The following is a 24,720-nucleotide window of genomic DNA, read 5'->3' as shown; positions in this document are numbered from 1 at the left end:
AGTACGAAGTCTACACACGATCTCACTCCTCAAGCCGACGAATTGACTCCGCAAGGATTTCTGTGCGGGCAAACACCTATATAGGATCTTGTTTTCCCGCCAAGGAACACTTTCTCTGGGGAACAAGAACCGAAACCTATACTGTGTCCAGATGCATGACTCCTTAAAGTTTCCCAAGGGAAACAGACTTAATCAGCTAATTGTCTGGCAGCTATCCTGGCGCTCCAGCGAGTCACCTCTCGAGCGCCCCTATCTTGATTATAATAATCCCGGCGAGAAAATGGGGGAGATTTCTGCTCAAGGCTTGTTTGGCTGACTTCTTGTGGGCAAACATCTTGCAGGTGCAAGGGCTCCAAATCTGGCAGAAATGGTGGGAAACCCAAGTTTTCCTCTTCATCTGCCTCAATAGTACTAGGAACGGGACTACATGGCCCATGAGTCATCACAATTTTACCCTGTAAGGTAAGACATAAAATTTATTATTTGTTATTATCTGCAGATTTGTATCCAGCTGAAGTATTTAAAGTGGTGACAGGTCTAGCTTAGGCATCCTCCCAAATCTAATCCTAGTGCCTTTGACAATTTGCTGTGATGTTATATGATCATTTCACAGATAAAATCTCTTGGATGCAACTCAACTTAGGTGCCATCAGTATAGCAAAAGTTGGCAATGAATGTCCAGGGTTACATGCAATCAGTTTCAGTTTGTGAGAACAGCTGATGTGGACATGTTGCTAGATTGCACACGGAGAGAAACTTGTAATCTCAATTCCTATGCTTCTGAACTGGCCACCCAGGGATTAAATCTTAATTACACTATATTATTAATTCACTTCTCCAGGAGGGAAAGTCTCCATCCATTTTTAAAGAAGTGGTGTGACTACTTCTTAAAAAACCCTCTCTGGACCTTAACAATTGCAGACTTTTATCAAATCTTCCCTCCCTGGGCCTAGTGATAGAGATGGCAGGTGCCTTCCAACTCAAGTCTTAGATGATATTCAATGTTTAGACTCATTATAAACCAGCTTCAGAGCAAAATATAGAATTGAGACTACTATGGTCATATTAGTGGGTGATCTTTGACTGATCACTGACAGGGGAAGTGTGTCCCTGCTGGTACTTTGGGACCTTTCAACTGAATGTAAAAACATCAACCATGGTATCCTTCTGGAACACCTGAGGGTTTTAGGAATTGAAGGTCCAGTTTTATCATTTAGGCAAGTCCCAGATGTTGACATTTGGGGCCGGGCTGTGGCGCAAGCTGTTGAGCAACCAGCTGCAGCCAGCTGCAATGAATCACTCTGACTAGGAGGTCATGAGTTCGAGGCCAGCTCAGAGCCCCGTGTTTGTCTTGTCTTAGTTCTATGTTAAGGCATTGAATGTTTGCCTTATATGTGTAATGTGATCCGCCCTGAGTCCCCTTCGGGGTGAGAAGGGCGGAATATAAATACTGCAAATAAATAAATAAATAGTTACCACTCAAAATGAGACAGTTATGTGGCAAACCACAGGTTACCATACTATTTCCAAAGCAAGAAGAAACCACTAAGAGTGATAATCCAATGGGTGTAACAGGGTATTTCGGTATGTTGATGACACTAAAGTATATTTCTCTATGCCTTCAGTAACTGCATCAGCTAAGGATAGTCAGCTTGGTGGTGCTCCTGTATCCATCCCTTCAAATGATAGCCAAGTTAAATGTGACCGTCAGGAGTTCTTATTATTGCTACTCTTAATAAGTTATGGACATTGAAAAACCAATGTGTTCTTCCAGCAGTCACCAGCCAATCCCTCTGAAATGCCAGAAATACAGCTTAATGGTGTAATGTTAGAAAATGTTGACAATTTCTGCTACCTTGGCAGTCACCTCTCCATACAAGTCAACATTGACACTGAAATACAATACCATCTGAGCAATATAAGTACAGTAGGCTTCCAAATGAGCAGAGAGTGTTTGAGAATCGGGACATCTGTAGGGATACCAAGGTGCTTGTTTATAAAGCTACTAGCTGTGCCCGGCCACACGTTGCTGTGGCATAGTGGTATAGGTTAAAAATTGTTGTGAAATTTTTATTTGACGTTATTTGTATTTTTAATTAATTTATTATAACTTATCTTTTTTATTTATTATATTTTATTATTTTCTTGTATTATTTTTAGTTATTTTTTGTTATTATAGTATTTTATTGTATTAATTTTAGAGATTTTAATTATTTTAGTGGTTTTTATTATTTTTATTGTATTATTTGTATTTATTTTATTTTTTATTCTTTTATTATTATTTGTGTTTTTATTTTATTATTTGTATGTATTATATTTTATTATTTTATTATATTATTTTTATTTATGTTTTTAATTGTATTATTTCATTTTGTTTTTTATGTATTTTTTGTATTTATTTTATTATTTTTGTTTCTCTTTGTATTGGGTTGCTCTGAGTTCTGTGGTCTGCCTGGTCAAGTTCCAAATGTATTCTCTCCTGATGTTTCGCCTGTGTGTATGGCAGGCATCCTCAGAGGTTGTGAAATGTGTTGTAATGAAAGGAAGTGGGGTTTATATATCTGTGGAATGACCAGGGTGGAAGAAAGAACTGTTGTTTGGTTTAGGCAAGTGTGAATGTTGGAATTGGCACTGAATAGCCTTGTAGCTTCAAAGCCTGAATGGTTCCTGCCTGCCTGGAATGAACAAAATGTGGCTCCCAGTATTTAAAAAATCTGTGAAATCAGGACAGTTAACTAAAGAACAGCACTGAGCAATCAGGGAATTCCAGACATGATGTACTGAGGGCCAGCTAACATCTCCCAAGAAAGGACTCCCCCTCCGAAGCAGGAAGTAGGCAGGCCTTGAAGGTGCAAGGGCATTCAATGGTAATCAAGGTGGCCAAGTGGAACATTCACAGTTGCCTGAGACAGATAAGAGTTGTCCCATCCTGGATATCATTGGTGAGATAGAAATAAATATCCCACTTGTCTATTTTCAAACAGATCTCATAATCTCTGAGGATGCCTGGCATAGACATGTATGGCAGTTTGGCAGCAGATAGGGTCGTGAGGGAATGGGATGTTTAATCGGCTTTTCCTGAATCCCTTCTTATTATCCAACATATTCGGTTAACCAACGTTCTGCCAGGGTGTTTATGTTGGATAAGTGAGACTCTACTGTAAATTTATAATCTTACATTATCTGCTTAGAACTGGATTATATGAGGCCCCTTGTACACAGCTGTATAAAATGCACACTGGAGAGGATTATATGGCTGTGTGGACTCAAGATAATCCAGATCCAAGCAGATAATATAAGATTATAAATGGGTAATATAGCTGTGTGGAAGGGCCTTGAGTCTACACTGCCATATAATCCAGTACAAATCTGATAATCTGTATTTGATAGGCAGTGGGGAAGAGGCCTAGGTGAGGCCTAACTCTGCCTGTCCTCTGGGCTGAGTAGGTTGCTAGGAGACCAGGTGGGCGGAGCTTAGCCTTCTAACTGGCAGCAACTGGATAAAAACAATTATTCCTCTCCCTCTAATTAGGACTTTATTTTTCTTTTTGTTGTCAGAACCTAGGGGCACGGATGGTGGGTTGTGTTGCCAAATTTCTAGGTTCTGGGGCTTGTACTTTTGTTGTTGTAGCGGGAGGAACGGACACATTACTCCTTTATATATATAGATAGATCAATCAACAGAAAAAGCAGTTCAATACATGGTAATGTTATGTAGGAATTACTATATTTGCAAATTTAGCACCAAACATTGAACTGGGATATAGGGCAGTGTGGACTCAGATAACCTAGTTCAAAGCAGATATTGTGGGTTATTCTGCCTTGATATTCTGGGTGATATGGCTGTGTGGAAGAGTACTGAGGGTCCTTCCACAAAGCTATATAACCCAGAATATCAAGGCAGATAATCCACATTATCTGCTTTGAATTGGATTATATAGAAGTGTGGACTCAGATAACCCAGATCAAGGCAAATATTGTGGGCTATTCTGCTTTGATATTCTGGGTTATATGGCTGTGTGGCCCTGAGGGTCCTTAGGAATCCATAGGAATTAAAAGGCCACCGAAAGGGAATCTGGTCCCCGGTATTAAAAAAAAAACTCTAAAATCAGGACAGTAAATAAAAAACAACACTCTGAAAACAGGGGAAATCCAGACAGGAAACAACCAGGGCCAGCTAACACCTCCCAACCAAGGATGCCCCCAGGGAGGAAGCTGCCAATTGCAACATTCACACTAGCCTCAAACAGACAAGAGCTCTTTCTCCCACCCTGGACTTTCCATAGATATATAAATCCCACTTACCTAGCTTCCAACAGACTTCACACCCTCTGAGGTCAGGAGAAAAAGCTTCTGGAACATGGCCAGGCAGCCTAGAGACCTGCCCTTGAGGGCGAAGGCCAGGCCAGGCTGCAGAGGCAGGCCATGGGCCATACATCCCGGAAAACTTACAGCAACCCAATGATCCTGGTCTGACACCAGTTTAACTGCCATGGCCCAATGCTCAATTGAATCCTGGGAGTTGTAATTTGCTGAGACATCAGCATTCTTTGGCAGAGATGATGAGATCTTGCAAAGCTACAGCTCCATGATTCCATAGCATTGAGTCGTTAAAGTGGTATCAAACTATTAATCCTACAGTACAGATGCATCCACAGACTAGGGATCATTTTGTGAAGGCGATGATGGCATGATTCACAACAACGTAAGGTAAAGTGTATATTGGGGTGTATATTGGACTGCAACTCCCATCATCCAAAATAGACAGTGGTGATGGATGATGGGATGCACAGTTCAGGAAACATCTGGAAGGCCCCAAGTTCTCTCCATCCTTGACTCTGTAATAAAGTAAAGGTGTGGATAGGTTTCATGTTCTAGGCTATGGAATCATAGGATTCATAGTTCGGTGAGGCACCAGTCTAGAGAAGGCTAAAGGACCTTGTAAAACTACAACTCCCAGGAACACAAAGCATTGAGCCATGGCAGTTAAAGCTGTGTTGGGCTGCATTATATATACAGTGTAGAGGCCTGGGCAAACTCCCACAATTCCCTACCGGCTGTTGGGAATTGTGGGAGTTACAGTCCAAAACACCTTGAGGGCTAGAGATGCCACCTTCCCTTTCCTGTGACAGCACACAAAAGGCACTGCAGACTGATTCAGGCAGAGAAGTCAGCCATAGCAGAGCACCTCATGAACCAACCTGGACACAGTATATTATTTGAGAAGACAGAAATGCTGGACCACTCTTAACCACCATGTCAGACTACATAGAGGAGCCACTGAAATCCACAAGCACGTGGACAATTTCAACACAAAGGAGGAAAGCATGAAAATGAACACCATCTGGCTACCAATTTTTTTTAAAAAAAACCCTCAAAAATCAGAACAGTAAATAAGGAACAACACTCTGAAAACAGAGGAATTACAGACATCAGTCAATCAGGGGCAGCGTACACCTCCAAACAAAGCATTCCCCCAGGCAGGAAGAAGCCAGGACATGAAGTTTGCAAGGCTATTAATGCTAATCAAGGTGATTAACAACATTCACACCTGCCTCCAACAGACAAGAATTCTTTCTCCCACTCTGGTAATTCCACAGATGTTTAATATAAACCTTCTTTGCTTAGTTTTTTTTCCAGTATACCTCACAACCTCTGAAGATGCCTGCCGTAGATGTGGGTGAAACGTCAGGAGATAATATTTCTGGATTCTGGTCCTGCAGGCTGGGAAACACACAGCAACCCTCAATCAGAGAAGAGTCAGTAAGAATATAACACAGAGTCAGGTTGTCCTAAAGGTGGCTTGGATGTTTGCTTCTAGTTGCTCTGCAAGGCTAGGGCTGGCTGCTTTGAACCACAGTCGCAGATGCAACAGTGTTTGAGTAGCACATCTCACAGGTGTGGGTAGGTGGCCTGTGATTGTGTCTGAGGGTGTGTTCTTGGGAGTCTGGCTGAAATGGAGGGGAATTCAGCTGTGTCTCCTGGCAAAGGGCCAGAGAAGGGCTCTATGCAAGTCTTCTGCTCCTTCGGGGAGGCAGGCTCTGCAGGGTGGGCAGCGGAGTATCGAATGGATGAGAAGCTGAAGCTCAGTAGTAGTACAGTAGAGACTCACTTATCCAACACTCGCTTATCCAACGTTCTGGATTATCCAACACATTTTTGTAGTCAATGTTTTCAATACATCGTGATATTTTGGTGCTAAATTCATAAATACAGTAATTACTACATAGAATTACTGTGTATTGAACTACTTTTTCTGTCAAATTTGTTGTAAAACATGATGTTTTGGTGTTTAATTTGTCAAATCATAACATAATTTGATGTTAAATAGGCTTTTCCTTAATCCCTCCTTATTATCCAACATATTCGCTTATCCAACATTCTGCCGGCCCATTTATGTTGGATAAATGATAACTCTACTGTAAATGCTAATCAAGCTGGCCAATTGCAACATTCACACTAGCCTCAAACAGACAAGAGCTCTTTCTCCCACCCTGGGCTTTCCACAGATATATAAACCCCACTTACCTAGCTTCCAACAGACCTTCCAACCTCTGAGGATGCGTGCCATAGGTGTGGGTTTACCATCAGGAGAGAAAACTTCTGGAACATGGCCAAGCAGCCTGGAGTCTTGGCCTCGAGGGCGAAGGCCAGGCCGTGGCCACAGAGGCAGGCCAGGCTGCGGAGGCAGGAAGGCCATACCTGGGCTTAGGTGCCTCGTCGCCTCCTTGGCGCCCCCTAGAGGATGGTGCCTTCAGAAACTGCTTACTTCGCCTAATGGTTGAACCGCCCTTGGTGTTAGTCTGAAGTTCCTTTAACTGGTCAAGAGTAGGATTTTTAGCATCTGTCTTTTTCTGTTGAAAAACAGCTAGTATTGAACACAGTCTGCTCTGTTGTGTTTCGGCAGTTATATTTCTGTTCACTTAATAAAGAATAATCAGCTTGTCCTTAACCTAACTTATTTTCCTTTTTGGAGTAGCTTTAAGTTAATTGTCCATTTTAATACTTTTAACCCAAAAAGTCCTGCAGAGGGTTAACACCTGGGAGAAGTTTTTTTTCCCCAAACCAGTGAACCCAGTCATTGCTCTTACTGGGAGCAGTTCAGAATTTAGAATTATTATCTAAAGCTCTAAATAGTTTAGATCCAGCAGATTAAAAGGGCCACTTCTTCCCAAATCAGTTAGTCCTCACCCTAATATCTAAAGGTGAGACTCTTCTTTGCATCCCATCATGAATATATACTAGGGCGGTCAGACGGCATGAGTGGGTCTTTTATGTGCCATGACCTTGTTTAGGAATTCTTTCTCAAGAAATTTAATTTGGCATATTCTCTCTTCTTTTTAGTTTTTGCTGTAAAGAAAGTTTTGTTAACGTTGAGTATTTATCAATCTTGACACTTAAATCTGACTTTGATGTTCTCCGATTGCTGATCAATAATTGTGGGTTCTTTGAATGTCATTGCATAGTATTACTTTGGGAAGTGGAAAGCACACTATAGATTATTCTAATAAATATTCTTCTAGATGTATGTCATGGATTCCTTCCAAAGGCATCTGTTCAGTGTCACCAGTTTCCCTCTTCATTTGATCAGAAATGATTAAGAGAATGAAGATTGGAGAAGTGTCCATTTGCTGTTTTATCATTTATCCATAAGCTTTCACTCCCTCCATTTTGGCCAAGTGTGACATCTTGAATTTGATGGGAAATAAACATGTGCCCATAGCAGATTATTTTCTGAACTTTATGTGCCCAGGGAATAGTGAAATTACTGTGTTCAGCTTTTCAATGTTTAATGTTCATCTGTGAGAAATATTGCATTCAGTATCTTTGAATGTATATATGAGAGATGTCATAATTCCATAAAAGCTGGACATCCTTTATAGCTAAGGAAAATTGTAAGGAAAATACTACAAACAGAATATATGCTCATGACAGATCTGAAAAATCTGTCTTCAGTTTGCATGGACATGAAGAAGAATTTGGTGCTTTGAGGGTGATACTTTGCAATTAATAGGAGATAATTAAAACTGGTATCAATGGGGGAAAATTTTCATATGTTCATGGAGAATAACATATGCAGCCATTAAATAACAGACTAGTTTTTCAAAACCCGATCACACAGTAATACTGAATGCAGGGTCTCAAACACAGCAGCATCAAACACAAAGCATATATTAAACTATTAAATCACATAAAAATTCAAAATTTATAGTCTATATGAATGACATACACCCAATTATGTGTGTCCTAACACAGTAAATTTGGGTGCCCTCCAATCTGAAGGTGGTGCTGCTGAACGCCAGGTCTGTCAACGGTAAAGCTGCAATCATTCAGGACCTTATCCTGGATGAGCGTGCAGACCTGGCGTGCATAACGGAGACCTGGTTGGACAAGGCTGGGGGAGCTAATCTCACCCAGCTTTGTCCACCAGGGTATACCGTGCAGCATCAACCAAGATCTGGAGGGAGGGGAGGAGGGGTTGCAGTGGTCTATAAGGAATCCATCCCCCTGGCCAGGTGCCCCATCCCGCAGTCTACCTTGTTTGAATGTGCTCATCTGAGGATAGGGGGCTGGGACAGTTTAGGGATTCTGCTAGTGTACCGACCACCCCGCTGCACTACAGTCTCCCTGCCTGAGCTAGCGGGAGTGGTCTCTGTTGGGTTATCTAAGCAACCATGCATGCATTTTCAATGTGGGATGGTTTATGTAGTTAGTTTTGTTTGTTGCTTAGTAACCTGAGCCAAGCTGCATTCCAGAGTTGATGACACCATTTTAAGGGTTGCGCATGTGAAATGAAAAAGGGGGGTATTCTTTCTGGGAACACACAGGAAGTGATGTAAACCTTTAGAATTTGGGGCATAAAAAAGGGGAGACTCTCTTCCTGCTCTCTCTCTGCTCTTCCTGTTTTCTTGATCCAGCCATGCCATGCTGATGTTACTCTTTTTTAAGAGATATGTAGTATCCTAACTGTATTCTTTTGGAACTAAGATGTTTTTACCTGTATGACCATCATCATACAAGATTGTGAGTAAACATATCTTTACTATTTTACTTTTGCTGTCTCTGATGCTTATTTTATGCGCATGACTCTTTAAAGGGAAAGGGAGGCTGGCTATTTTGCTTTTTCTCACCTCTGCTCACATAAACCCCTAGTCTTCTGCGTTTTTGCTACTCTGCACTAATATCTAACCATATTGGTATCATAATCCTAACAGGTTATGAATATATTCCTAATAGTCTCAGGCCTGGCTTTGGAGTCCCAACGGCTCATTGTGCTGGGGGACTTCAATGTCCATGCCGAGACCACTCCTTCCGGTGCAGCTCAGGACTTCATGGCTGCCATGGCAACCATGGGGCTGTCCCAACTAGTATCTGGCCCTACCCACAGAGCAGGGCACATACTTGACATGGTTTTCTGCCAGGGATGGGAGGAAGGTGGCGGTGTGGAGGAGCTCACCTGATCAGGTTTAGACTTGCTGTGCCCCCCAACCTCCGCAGGGGTGGAGGACCTACTAAAATGGTCCACCCCAGGAAGCTTATGGATCCAGAAGGATTCCTGACGATTCTTGGGGAGTTTCCCGCCACCTCAGCTGGTGATTCTATTGATGTTCTGGTCACCCTCTGGAACAAGGAGGCAACTAGGGCAATAGACACGATCGCTCCGGAACGTCACCTCTCAAGTACCCGAGTAACCATCTTCTTGGTTCACCGAGGAGCTGGCAGTGATGAAGTGACAGAAGAGGGGATTAGAGGGTGTCTGGCATTCGAAGCCGAGTGAACCAAACCAAAAACGGCTATGTTCCTATCTTAGGGCATATGCCACGGCAATAGATGCTGCAAAGAATGTTTTCTTTGCAGCTAATATTGCGTCTGCAAAGAACCATCCAGTGGAGCTGTTCTGAGTTGTCAGAGGTTTGTTATATCCCATCCCCCAGGACGGGATCCCTGACAACTCGGCAGCCTGCTGTGAAGCATTTGCTCGGTTCTTTGTGGACAAAGTCGCTTTGATCCGTTCTGGCTTTGACACCATATTAACGGCAGTCTCCGAGGATGTAGCAAGAGCACCTGCTTGTCCCATTTTGATGGATTCTTTTCAATTGGTTCAGCCTGAGGATGTGGACAAGGTGCTTGGAGAGGTAAGGGCTACCACATGCATCCTAGACCCCTGCCCATCCTGGCTGGTGAGAGAAGCCAGAGGGGGATTGGCCGAGTGGCCCTTCGGGAAGGCATATTTCCAGCAAGCCTTAAATTGGCTGTAATCAAACCACTGTTGAAAAAGCCATCAATGGACCCCACTCAGTTGGATAGCTATCAGCCTATTTCCAATATCCCTTTTTTGGGCAAGGTCGTGGAACGTGTGGTGGCCGCACAACTCCAGGCATTCTTGGATGATACTGATTTTCTGGATCCAGCACAGTCTGGCTTCAGGCCGGGGCATGGTACCAAGACAGCCTTGGTCGCCTTAGTCGATGATCTTCGCCGGGAACTGGACAAGGGGAGTGTATCCCTGCTGGTTCTGCTGGACCTCTCAGCGGCCTTCGATACCGTCGATCACAGTATCCTTTTGGGGTGCCTTGCTGGAATGGGGCTCGGGGTTAATGTTCTGCAGTGGTTCCGGTCCTTCCTGGAGGGTCGTTCCCAGATGGTGTCTTTGGGGAACACCTGCTCAGCCCCACAACCATTGACTTGTGAGGTCCCGCAGGGTTCAGTACTGTCCCCCATGTTGTTTAACATCTACATGAAGCCGCTGGGGTGCGGTGTCATCTGTATGCAGATGATGTCCAGCTCTGTCACTCTTTCCCACCTATCACTAAGGAGGCTGTCCAGGTCCTGAACCGGTGTCTGGCCGCTGTGTCAGACTGGATGAGGGTGAACAAATTGAAACTGAATCCAGACAAGACACAGGTCCTCCTGGTCAGTCGTAGGGCCAAACAGAATACAGGGTTACAGCCTGTGTTGGACGGGGTCGCACTCCCCCTGAAGACGCAGGTTCGCAGTCTGGGTGTTCTCCTGGACTCATCTCTGAGACTGGAATCCCAGGGGAGAATTTGCACAATTAAGACTTGTGCGCCAGCTGCGCCTGTACCTTGGGCGGTCTGACTTGGCCATGGTGGTCCACGCTCTGATTACATCCCGTCTGGATTACCGCAATGCTCTCTACGTGAGGTTGCCTTTGAAGACGGCCCGGAAGCTCCAACTAGTACAAAGGGTGGCAGCCAAATTAATAACTGGGGCGGCATACAGGGAGCGCACTACCCCCCTGTTAAGCCTGCTGCACTAGCTGCCGATATGCTACCGAGCCCAATTCAAAGTGCTGGTTTTGACCTATAAAGCCCTAAATTGTTCTGGACCAATCTACTTGTCTGAACGTATCTCCTCCTATGAGCCAGGAAGATCCCTAAGGTCATCTGGTGAGGCCCTGCTCTTGGTCCTACCTGCCTCACAAGCACGGCTGGTGGAAACAAGGGACAAGGCTTTCTCGGTGATGGCTCCCCGGCTGTGGAACACCCTCCCCAAAGATATACGGCAAGCCCCAACCCCTTTGAGCTTTAGAAAAGCCCTAAAAACATGGCTATGTGCTCAGGCTTTTAACGAATAAATGACAAAGACGACCCAGACTGATGTATGGCTAAAGCACGAGATTATTGGATGAACGGATTTTAACCATATGTTTTTTATTTTATACTGTATTAATTGTTTGTAATAGATTTTATATGCTGTTTGATTTTAATTATGTGTCGGCATCAAATTGTTGCCAATTGTACACCACCCTGAGTCCCTTCGGGTGAGAAGGGCGGGATAGAAATATTGGAAATAAATAAATAAATAATGTACACCCAATAAAACATGCATGCAGGATAATACAAAAGCAAATCTAATGAAGAAAGACATTACAAGTCATACCAAAACATATAAGGATATACCAGAATCTAGGTAAACAAACACCACCAAGCAGATCATCCAATGTGTGGGAGAGATGATGAGTCTCGACCACCAGCCTTGCTCCTTGTAGGGTGGGGTGGCCAGCCAGCCACTCCGCCCAGACCCCGGCCGTCCAAACGGGAGGCTAAAACATGGATCTAGGCCAAAATGCAGAAAACTTCATTTTACATTCACTGGCTTTAAAACTGACTGGAATAGAAATTAAATTATGACGAAGTCTTCCTCCATATGCTGTGAAGGGTACTTTTCTTGTAAAGTTCTAGACAACATGGGAAAGGGCTCACAGCCTACACACCAGTATTTTATAGCTCCCGTTTATGCAGGTTTGCAGACAAAGCACACTGAACAACCCTCACTTGAGAATAATGCTGATGTTATCCAGATGTTACAACATATGATATCCAGCACATATTTACAAAATATACTTGGTTTTATAAAGCAGTAGTTGAGCAGTGTCTCCATGATGTTTATAGTTCAGGCTATACAGATAAGAACAAAACATCCAAGTTTCATCACAGTCTCTTTTGAAAATTACAATATCTGTTATTGTTAGTGCTATTTTCATATTTATAACACTACAGACATTTGAACACACATACAGTACATGCACTCATTGCTGCATGCTTGAAATTTCATGAATAGCATCTCCAAATTACTTGCTACTAATACTCTGAACTTGCCTTCTGTGACATGTATAGCTACATTGTTTATTTAAGGGACAACTGAATTGAATCTTGTGCAACTTCTTCTAGAAGTTATTAAGATATCTTCAGGGTTGTTCTCTATTACTACTTATATGAAGACCAATATCATCCTATTTTTTAAGTCCATGCAATATCAGAAATGAAGACTCCAGATAGTCAGATTAATATACAGAAGGAAAATATACATTCAATCTTGTTATGGTTACTACTGTCTTAGCATAGAAGCATTCACATGCATCCAAAGAGGCTTAGGCTCCTTAATTATGATCATTCCTTGTGAAAATGAAAAGTTTTGGAACTCCATACTTAAAGTTCTCGTGTAACTACAACCTGCAGCCTGTGGATATTATGAGTATTCATAATAAATGAAGAAATAAGTAAGAAGGTGTGATTTGTCCAAATGAAATCAATTTTAATCAGAATTTGGATAATACTTCCTTTTTTAAGTGTTCATTTTTAGTTCTTTTGCTACAGCTACAGATGCAATAAATTCCACTGAGTTTCAATGTATGAGCATACAAACACCAGTAGTGCAAATTTTGAAATAAACACAGGGATAAAATTGTATTGCTTTTAGTGTTCAGTATTTATAGCTGACAAAAGATTCCCATGTCGTACACTCAATACTTTGGTTCTTGGCTTTGTTTCAATTCTCTGTTTGTTTGTTGTTGCATATTTGGCTGCTGGCCACTACTGATTTAAATTAGCGGTTGCAAGAAGAGAAATAACAAATAATTTCCAATTCTGAATTGCCCTGCAGACATTTTTTTAGACTCCACTTAGTCCTCCATTAAAAATAACTTACCTGTCTCTGGTGTAGACCCCAGATGCTTGGTAGTCAAAACAGAAAAAAAAATGATAAATCATAGATCAAATAAGCGTGAAACCAAATCTCAACCAGAGTGGGTTAAAATAAATAAATTGTATTACCCACTCCTCAGTGGAATCGGAAATCAATGCTTAACCTTCATTTGCTTTCTTATTTTAGAACCTGGATTAGGATATGAAAAGCAATATATTCTTTGTGGAATTGTATGGATATTTGTTAAAATAATGTAGTTAGAAGTGGCACAAGAATAGTTTGTTAGCATTTTACCAAGCCAAAAAACAGTTATGTTGAAGAAGCAATGGGACAAATAAAGGAAGTTCCTTTCCAAAGTTGAAGATTCCAAGGTAATGTAGAATCATATAAAAATTAAAATAACATTTATTTCAAAAACAGTAAATATTATTTTTAAGCAATAAAGTTAAAAACACAGCACCCAATTCATCATTGCTTCATACATAAAATTCAAAGGCCTAACAGTCTTACATGTAAGTGGAAAGAAAGCATGCATCTTGCATAGAAGAGTGTGACGGCGCGAGTGGCGCCATCTATATGTTGGAACTATAAGTTTCAAGATTTGAATTGTTGTATCATGCCTGATTTTGCCCTTACCCTGTAAATGTAGTTGGATTGGTTATTTATATCTGTCAATCAATGTTGTTTGTACCTGTTATATTGCTTACTCAGCTAAACTGTTGGCTCCACCTCTTCCTGGAGTAGGACTGTGTTTCCTCCTTTTTATTCCACCAGCAAGCTCTCTACCAGATGGACGTGAGAGAGAGACTTGGCTCAAAAAGCCCTTCAAAAGTTACCTCTCAGCACCAATTCTGAGGTTCTTACCCTTGGGACTCACACTTCATGTTCAGGGCCAACCTGAACAACGTTGAGGAGTCTCAAGCGCCTTCACATCAGTCCTTTGGCAACAGAGGAAGACTCTTGTCTTCAGATATAGGTCATTGGACTGAGGCTGAGTTTGCTCCGGCATTCACAGCCAGAGAAAGAGGGATCTGGACAAGCTTCATGGACTTAAACAACCAAAGACTGTAATGTATATTTTCTTTTACCCCCTTTGTGAACAATAAACCCAGTTTTTGAGTTAACTACAGTGTTTTGGTCCTTGGGAGTTCCAGTTTCCCTAAAGGAGGGCAAGAAGCAATCCCCTGGGGAAAGATGTCACGTCCATGCCTCTTTCACTAAGAGTTTACAGCCCCAGGCGCGACGGCACAAAGAGACTTCTAAAGCCTATGAGCAGCCACTGAGAAGGTTCTCTCCTCAGGCCTCATCAAATGTACCTAAGATGGTGGTGGGACTGAGAAAAAGTCAGCCCCTGCAAATCTTAAAACTCAACTTTGCCTGCAGAAGGAAATGTTGTACTTTAGCACATAAACCCACTATTCCACTACAATTACATTATCATTGATAATATATTACATGTTAATATAATATTACATGTTATATATAACGTAATATTACTAATAATATTGCAATATAGTGGTATAATACAATATAGTAATATATAATGCTTCTATTGTGCTAGGCTAATAATATAATTTATTGTATGTACATATAACTTGTAAGCTGCCCTGGGTCCCCTTCGGGGTGAGAAGGACGGGATATAAATGTCGCTAATAATAATAATAATAATAATAATAATAATAATAATAATAATAATAATAATAATAATTGATAGAGGATACATACTGTGCTGAGCAACCTTAAAGTAGCACTTCTGTTCATTAACACAATTACACGAATTCACCAATTCATGATTCTATAATCATACTTCCACTAGGGTTGTGTATTTGGTTCAAAATTTCTTTGAATTCAGATCTAATTCAGAAGCTTAACACCTTTGAGGTGAGCTTTGACCCACCTGCTTGCTGCCCTCCCCCCCCCCAATATTAAGAATTTGAATCAAAAGGCACCTACAATTCTTAAGTCTCGGTTGTCTTCAGATGTAGTGGTGAGCAAGCCCTGCTGAGAGGTGAAGCCAAACATTTTGGCATGCCTCTCAGCCAATCAGGACTGATGGAGAAGGAAGGCAGAGGCGGAGGCGGAGATCGCTCTTGTTGTCTTTAAAAACATGTTTTAAAAAGCTTTGAAAATTCCCCAAAAATCAGTGGGTGAGTGAAACCTTATGAAACTTGATAAGAAAAGAGTGATAAATGTGTTCTACTATGGTAGCAAGTTTCACCCCAATAGCTTTAGAAATGAGGGAGAACGGAGCCCTATTTATAGTAATTTAATGGGAAGCTAGGAGAAGCCACATGCCTGCACTAAACTACATTTCCCAGAATGCATTGGGCTGGAGCAGCTAGCTGTGGCATTGTGAGATAGTTTAATTATTATAATGTATATAAAATCATGGAATCTGCAAAAAGGACAGTAAGTAATAGTATAAATCTGTGCTACATTGTGTGGTTGTGTGTCAATAGGGAAAGCATATTAATTAGATGTCAGTAGAGTTTTGGTGGTGCCGTTGATTCCTTTGATGGTGTCTGTACTATGATTTCTGTTCCTGAGTTATAAATGGCAGTTTCTAATTGGTTCTGTCATAAAAACATGGTGAAAGTTTATTACACTGCTAAAACTTTGTCTTTGTGCAAGGGACATTGTCCTATATATATTATATAGCACATTTTGCTTTGTTGAGTCTCCACCAATTTAACACAGTTTCTCCCACAAAACAAAGTTTCTGGAGTAGAACAATAACTTTCAAAGTAAAGACCACACAACAAAATGGGAAATAACATTTTTAAATCAGGAACAGATTTTCTTTATTATTAAAAATGGTTTTTTTTAATTAAAACTTTGAAAATTTGCCAAAACTCTGTGGATAAGTCAAACGTTCTGAAATTTGGTAAGCTAACAGTGGTAAATGTGTTCTACCAATGCAATAAGTTTCACCTCAATAGTTTTAAAAATCAGGGAGATATGAGTCCCTGAGGTTTCCCCACTGGCAATAATGTCTTCCTTATTAAACATGTGCAACCTCCATTAATGAAGTACTTACAAAGATTTGAAAGTTTCATAAAGTTTTGAAATTTTTACCCTCAAAATCGGAAAAGGCTTTAGAAATGAAGCGCCAGTACCCCTTACTTTTGAACACAGTTTAGAACCATTTTCTTGGATTATACATGCTTAACTTCTACACACTGTTGTAATCCTGCTATTGCTTCTCCCCAATTATTATTGTTGCTATTTATTAATTTATTCTAGTGCAATTACACAATTCCAGCATTTAAAAGCAAAAAAGCAAATTTAGAATATAGAAGGAAAGAAAAACACAAGCTTGGGAATAGCAAGGGGACAAGTGAGGAAGAAGAGGAGAATCCCACCCCTGACATTGCTTTACTACCACCATGCTAGCACAGAAGTGGAAGTGACCATCACACCAAAGTAGGTGATGAGACCATTATGGGATTAGGAAGTATGGATTGATTTTATTCTTTAATAGCTAGTGAATCACAGAGAGCAAGCAGACTAAAAGCAGTATGGCTATGATGTTATGCAAAGATATCAGCTATAAAGCTGGTTTGCATGCCTCATGTGATAAATTCTCTAGTCTTTTAGATGATCTGGAACCAAGTTATCTTGACTATTCCAAATGTTTTCACCTTTGCCAAACAGTGGAAAGACTTTCTTTCTTTTTAAAAAAAAGTTTTTTCTACATAAAAGTCAACTTTTCCCCACTAAATGAGAAATGTGCACATTTAGAAATGTGCAAACATTATATTCCCACCAGAAAGAAGGAGGGGAGACCCTTTTTTGTTTCTTTCATGAAAAAAAATTTAAAATAAATGAAGTCTTACATTCATGTTGCATTATGTTAAAGAAAGATTTCATTAAACTGCAAGTATCAAACAAAGCTTGTATTCCTGTCAAGTTTTTAATAACATTTATTTGCAACAAACAATTTGCGTTTCTTTTGTTATACCAAAAAGGGGTGGGGAAAATGTCCTATTTAGAATAAACAAATGGCTGGAATAATAAATATCCATGCAGTCTCATCTCCCCTCCTCAAAGAAGAACAAAAGGATTAAAAATCAGCAGGGAAAATATTTAAAAGCTACAAGACAAGCAATTATAAGAAAATTTAGGGATGCCAAAAAAATATTTCCAGCAGTATCACTTTCATTTTGCTTTATTTTTAATCACAATTCCATCCCTACATTAATGGACCTTTCTATTTTTTTAAAAAAAAGAAACTATCAAAATATAACTTAAGTACACATTTATTCAAAATATGCATTGTAATTGGCAATACATGTACAATTCTGAAAGCACTCTGGAGAAATTTATGAAATCTGAGCAAATTTTGATCTGTATGTTAGTCTGAGTCATGTGGACATATTGAAATTCATAAAGATCAAAATCATCAGCTTTCCGTATAATAAAAGCACATCAACCAAATGTTAGAGGCATGATGGCTGCAAGTAGTTTAAAAACTGGCATTCCTAACTGAAGCCCAATGTATTATTTCTCACTTTGCTTTTCTATTTTTTTAAAAAAGAAAAACAGTTAATTTGGAGCTTTGTTTCTTGCTTGTTTGATCTGGAGGTACAGAAACAACACTTCTCAAAATGATCTGCTTTTGGTGGGAATGTAGATTCCCTGATGCCTGAGCTATCTTTGTTTATAAACATACTCATCCCATAATAATTAGGATCATTTGCACTGAAAGGCTGTACTTGTTCTCCACTAGCCTAACTCCCACCAATCTGTTCATACACAAAATTAAATGAAGCAAACTCAAAGCAGTTTTCATCTAAATGACTGGAAGCTCCAGTCATGCATCTGCTCAAATCTGCACATTAATGCATGTTGGAGATAAAACCACCTTGTGATGGGTTTTTCTTTATTCATTCACAAACAGAGCAGACTTGCCATGACCATTTTTGGTAGGGGAACCAGACAGGAAGGAGGACAGGGCATCTGTGTTGATAAACATTGTGGAGCAGAGGAAAATTTGGCACCTGTCACCTATCATGGGGAGGGAGAACAAATGTAGAACTAGTTAGAAACTTTCTCTCTACAGTATTTGGCAATGCAGTTCACGAAGTAGATTTCAGTGAGTTCAATGGTGCTTACTTTGGGGTATTGACAAGAATGTGCAAATCTGCCAGGTTCATGTGTAAGTTTTTCTTTGTTAAATCAAAGGTCTGACTCATTTCTGTATCTGTTTAGAAGAATTTTTTCTAACACAGAAATTTGTAATTATTTCTAGACACATACATATACACACATTTCCCAAAGGACCGTATCTGTGACCATATTCTTTGGTTGATTAAAGCATGTTCATGTGCATTTTTTAAAATAGACATATCTTTACCCTACTGTGATGATAGTAGTTAAAGGTTGAGGGGTGGCAGATATGATAATAAATCCCCGCTAATGTAAAATTCGCAAAACTCCTGTGATTATAAGATCCTAGATCATACTAGGTGGTTGTGAAGCCAAAAGTCAGCAATCCACCAAAAGATCGGGATGAGGGTCCACTGCCCAGCAAGTGGACTTTTAAACCCGTGCTACTTTTAAACCCGATCAACAAGCAAATTGAGTTTGAGGCAATGGGAACAAAAGTTTATTACTTTCAGTCCCGAAATGATGCCTGATATAGAGTTTCAGTTCAAAGGAAATCAAGTATATTCATGCAATACAGTGCAACACATTTCATCCCCTTTGATAGCCATTCAAAATCCCCACGTCCTTCCTGGTTGGCTAGAAAATGTTCAGGTTTGGATCTGAGTTTTCATTGGCTGGGGAATCCCTGTGATGTCAGAGATAGATGGAGTCTAACTTATGGCAGGAAAAAATGAAGAGCTGTCATTTGTCCATGTGAAGCTCAAGCCATTCCCAGGAGGAATGGGCTGGATTGGCAAAATGATTTAAGACAATATGTAAATATTGTCATAAAGGAGGAAGAGGCTGGATTGAGGAAATGATTTAAGATAATATATAAATATAGTCCAAAATAGGATTATAAGTTAATTCTGGCATACACAAAAAGGATGAGCCGCATAGAAAATGAGGAGGTTATGTAAACATAAACAGTTCAATGGAAGGCATACAGATTTTATCAAAGTACTGCTTGTGTCTGGCATGTCTCTCCACATGGATCCCCTCATGGGATTGGCCTTTTTGTTTATCCAGATGGGGTCTTTCCTGCCAGCATTGTCTCCTTGGGGTGAGCTTATCTCACAGCAGGATGTTGGAAGAGTTTCAAAAGCACATATATAAAATATTACATTTTAAGATGTTCCTAGATGTGGTGGACAATATCTGCACATCTCCATTTCAGTGCATCTTAGTTACTTTCATTTAAAATATATATGCATGAGTCCCAAATGGATTATAACCATGAACACACCATAAAGTATATTTCCAAGGAACCCAGACTCATACAGGTCTAAAGTGGGGACCAGAACCACTTTGTTAGAGGATTATGGTGAGGCGTAAGCACACACTTCTACCTCCCCCAGGGCATCCTGATCTTGATGAATGATTAGTTAATCTCCTCCAGAATGTCTGAGTTTGGCTAGGCTGTTGGAGACATTATCTACATTGGATTTGTATAGAGTAATAAAATATGTCTAAATTCATACATTAATCCAGAAGTTTGTATTAAGTTGCACTGCTTTTCTGTGAAATACCAACATTGTAGCGTTTTATCTGCCAGTTCAGTTATCTCCCTATTGTCCCACTGTGAAATTGGTAATGTAAAGTGACTGCTTCTACAGTCCCAAATAGTACATAGAAATATCTCATGAATAGTTACATGCCATCCAAGAATGTGGAATCTCATGGCTGGAGTCATGTTGATTAATTTCCCAATTAGAATACATCTGTTGAATTAATTGTTTAATTATGAGTCAACATGTAAGTAAGGATCTCATCAGGTGTAGGGTCCCCTCTCTTTCTATACATTTTAAAGATTGAGTGCCACGGAGCCCATCAAATGATGCAAGAGTATTTGTGTATGTTGTCTATGGTACTCTATCTTAAAGGTGTATGGAAATGGCAGAATTGTAAAGTCAGGGAGGAATCGATGCCACTGCTCTTCCTATGCATAGGAATGGCTTAAACTGTTTATTTTAAAGTACGATGGGAACCATTTGGATTTTAAGGTAGGATGGAAAATGTTGTTAAATTCTCCATTTGAAAACAGAACGCCATGGAATGCCACTCTAAGAAGACAATTCTGCCCACTTTTTCCCTCCCTTGTGGGATGAGGTCCTCGGTCAAACAGGATTTAGGATCATGTGAAATGGTGGTACTTGTGGAACTACAGTAATACAATCATACAACCATATGCTAAGTATGCTCACTGCTCAGCAAGCAAAAATGTACAATTGCACATGTAAAGGTACTTGTTAACTTGATTTTAAAACTGGAATAATGATTCTGAAGAATAGGGATACCCGCTCTTTCTTTTTCTCCCCTTTATTGGTCCTTGTTGCTTCAAACTATTCTTTGTAGTACCAAGAAAACTTATCCCGTGTTTCACAAGCAAAGCCTCAAACTCCTACCATAGCTCATTTTAAGTGCCTTTGTGGTATGACTCAGCCGGAGAGCACAGATGTAGCAATGTCCTCATTATATTCGTTACCTTATGGCTTTAGCAGTACTGGTTCACACTTGAATCCATCTGAAAGTCCTCCAAGTCCTTCCCTATTAGGCTCTTTATAAAAGGAAGATATCAAACACAAACATGTTATGCTGGCAGAAAATGTCAAACATTAAGTGAAGGCAAGTCAGCAGTAACTTTATTAAACACAGTCATAAGCTGTACAGACTTTTTGATGTTCTCTTTCAGAGATGTTAGAGAGAAGTGGTTTAAAAGGAGGTGTTTACTTTGCACACCCCACCCCCGGAATGATCATAGAGCAATGACTGTAACAATATACCAACAGTAAACTCCACATCAAGTTGTGTGTGTGTGTGTATGCCAACAAAACAGTTCCAGAACTCACAGATTAGCAACATTTTCACCAGCTTTTCTGGGAAAACACAAGTGTGTGAATCTTAGGCAGTTGTAGTATTGGTAGAAGGGCAGAATATAAATTAACACAACAAATTAAATAAAAAATATTACAGGTCAGAATACTGAGTGAACAGTCAGGATGCTAATTAAGTCCACCTCACACTTGTCACAGAGATTATAATACCTGATCCTATCTATCTGATTTACAAACAAGTGTCTAGATTATATTGTTTCTTCCATAATTTTTCTCATGGTATTCCATGAGCTTTGATCAGCTGGCTTCTGACAGGAAAGGGAGGGGCTTTGGCATCTCAACAGTAAAGGTGTTTCCACACAGCCATTTACTCTGATGCAGGATGTCGATCAAAGACATCTGGTTAGCTCCAGGATGCCTACACAGGCACTCCAGGAACCAGCTGAAAGCTTTCATGGACTCCACAAACTGCACTGATCTGGGTCTATGCAAACCCTGGAGTTTTTTCCCTTGGATCTTCTGCAGAATGGATTGGTTAAAAAGGCATTTGTCTTCAGGACAGACAGGCAATAGAGAGCAATTAGGCATTCCCATGAGATCACTGCCCTTGTTTACCTTCATATGAACTGTTTATCCAGCTTCTGTCTGTGGCTCCTACAGCTTTAGCTCCAAATGTTTCATCTGCTTTGCAGCACTGCATTGTTTATACAGTGATCAACTTCCACACATTTTAATGTGTGATCCAGAATTTCCAGTGATATTTGTAACATGGCTGAAGTGAAGTAGGAAGTCATATTGGGAGTGAACATTTTCCCAACCTCAAGCTGGCTTCCAGCCATATTATAGTGCCTGTGTGGATGGGGTTAGAATCTAGTGAGGGTATTTTTTATCATTGTGTGAATAGGGAGGGAATACCATTCTCTACAGCAACCAAGAAAAGATATACACAGAAATAAATTCAGCACAGGTTTATGCCACTAATAGGATACCAACAAATAAAAATGTTAGCGTAAATTACACTGGTAATTTGAGGCTTCCCTCTTGCCTTTCTTCTCATCTGTCTCTGGAATACAGACTCCAAGAGCTCATCAGAAATTAAGTATTTATTTTTCAAACTAGGAGACCTTCCCAACCATAGCAAAGAGCATGATTAACATTTTCTGGTAGCTAACATATCCTCAATTCATCAAGTTTTGAGGCATTCAGTGATAAGAACTCAAAGATGTATATGTTTATCAACTGATTATGATCCAGATTTTAGTTTTACTCACTGTTCTGCTTCTTCATCTCAGCTTTTTACTTAGCTTTTGTCAACTTGGCCACTGCAACTCTGCCATATTCACTTGACTTGTGTATTCACCACCAGACTTGATCCTGCAAAACCCACCCATGATAAATTCCTAATATGTGGGTTTAACTTAATCAGTCATGTTAGGGAAGGGTATAAAATGAATGATCAAAGGGAAACCATGAATTGTAAATTGAACAAGACAGATAAAGAAGGCAGCTATCACAATCTTGTAGTTCTCCGGAGTAATTATCAGCTCAATTATCTGATACAAAATGCAGTCTGGCTGGGCTTTTGTTCTTTTCAAGAAAAAAATTATTCTTTCTCTTCCTGGTAAGAGTAAGGATTACAACTTTCCCATTTCAATAGCCTCCCATAGTTCTACCTCAGCAACATTTTTATGAATATGCAACATTTATTATTCCTATTCCCTTCTTTCAAAGAACCAACTGATTGTGCTAATATTTTGTTCAGCAATTTTCTGTTCTAAGCATAAGCCCAGTTTTTCCATTTCATTAATTGATTGAGGAAGCCATTATTGCTCATGATAGCTTTCCTTTGGTATTACAAAAGCCTCAGGGCATGTAAGGCAAAATCCTCAATAAGTCTGCAAGGCAAGGCTTTGGCCTCTCAGTTCCAAAGCTTCCAGTAAATGAAAGAACCAACAATGAACTCGAAGTCTGTATACATTCTATGCAAGGACTAACTGAATGATGGCAAGGGGAAGGGGGCAGACGGGAGCAAATTTGTTGAACTACCTTTTCTAGCACATTTCTGATAGCCCATTACTAAAAACCTTCCATACATTTGGCTTCAAATGTAGCAGAAATTGCAGACTGTGAACCCAGTCTTCCCTAGTTATGGTGGGTTTTGTATCTACATGAAACCATAAGAGCAATATAATATTGCTTTAACTGCCAGGGCTCCATTCTGTAGCAGAATGACATTTGTCATTTGGTGTTGTGGTTTGAAAAATTACTGCTTGTGAGCTGTAGTCCACTGCCCCCTGAACTATAAGTCTTTCTAGCAGAGAACTCTTAGTACGTCATCAAACTCCATAACCCAGATTTCCAGAGGGTGACAGTTAAAATGGTCAAAGTGTTAGAATGGACGTAGTACAATGCAGGAAGATCCAACATGAATGATAGAGGAAGAAAAGTAAAAAGGCCTGTATGTTCCTGGGAGCTACTGAGATCCTTGAAGATCATCATGGATTCTTCAGTAAGATCAGTAATGGCAGACAATGTTCTTTGGAGTTCATCTTTCCTGGGCTGCCTGTCACTGATGTCTACCACAGAATTGTGTAGAGTGTATAAGGTCACCACTTCATTTCACACTTAATTACAACACTGGTTATTGTACTCTGAAAGTACAATTTTTGAAAAGGTACTAGTGGAAAGATAATGCCCTCCACATATCTCAAATTAACTGTATGAAGTTTATAAACATGGAAGGATTTGGTTATCAGATTATTCTGCCTAATATTCAATAGCACTCAAGAATTGGATTATAATATCAAATGTGGGGCTCTTACATGTGTTCCTTTCCATCATTCAATATAAAATCATGCAGTATACAGGCAGTTCTTGCTGAATTGCTATAGGACAACGAATAACATTTCCAATTTTCCAGTGAGAGGTAAAACAAGGATTTGTGTTGAACTGAGGACATATAAGCAGAAGAAAAGCTGACTATGACAGGAATATCCAACCAGGATATTTAATTTGCCTCACAATAATCAGAACATGAGTTTTTGTCTCCCTCTAGTACACATTATAGATTCAAAATGATGAGCTATGTTCTCTTTCTCTCCAGGGCACCTCAAATAGTCTTTCTGGAGGTCAGGAGTCTTGATTTTTTTAAAGTAGCTAGTGACTAGTCCACATAGCAGAAAGGCAGGTAAAGCATACATTCTACAATACAGATGCACCTAAAGATTTTTTTAAAGTGTAATTTTAATTGATCCATCCGAAGTCCTTTGGACTTTGCTTCAAGAAGCAA

General features: G+C 40.1%; 1 long non-coding RNA gene across 2 annotated transcripts in view; it reads right to left on the bottom strand.

Moving 5' to 3' along the window:
* The window catches only part of LOC134298289 (uncharacterized), a 73,750-nt gene extending 67,779 nt beyond the window's left edge, over positions 1-5,971 (bottom strand). For both annotated transcript variants that reach the window (XR_010005292.1, XR_010005294.1), the window contains exon 1: positions 5,646-5,971. This is a non-coding gene — a long non-coding RNA (uncharacterized LOC134298289). The remainder of the gene's footprint in view (positions 1-5,645) is intronic.
* Positions 5,972-24,720: the final 18,749 nt, after the last annotated feature.

Source organism: Anolis carolinensis, chromosome 4, assembly GCF_035594765.1.
Source record: "Anolis carolinensis isolate JA03-04 chromosome 4, rAnoCar3.1.pri, whole genome shotgun sequence".
In the NCBI taxonomy this organism is placed as follows: Eukaryota; Metazoa; Chordata; class Lepidosauria; order Squamata; family Dactyloidae; genus Anolis; species Anolis carolinensis.
This window is presented reverse-complemented; position numbering and strand designations above follow the sequence as displayed.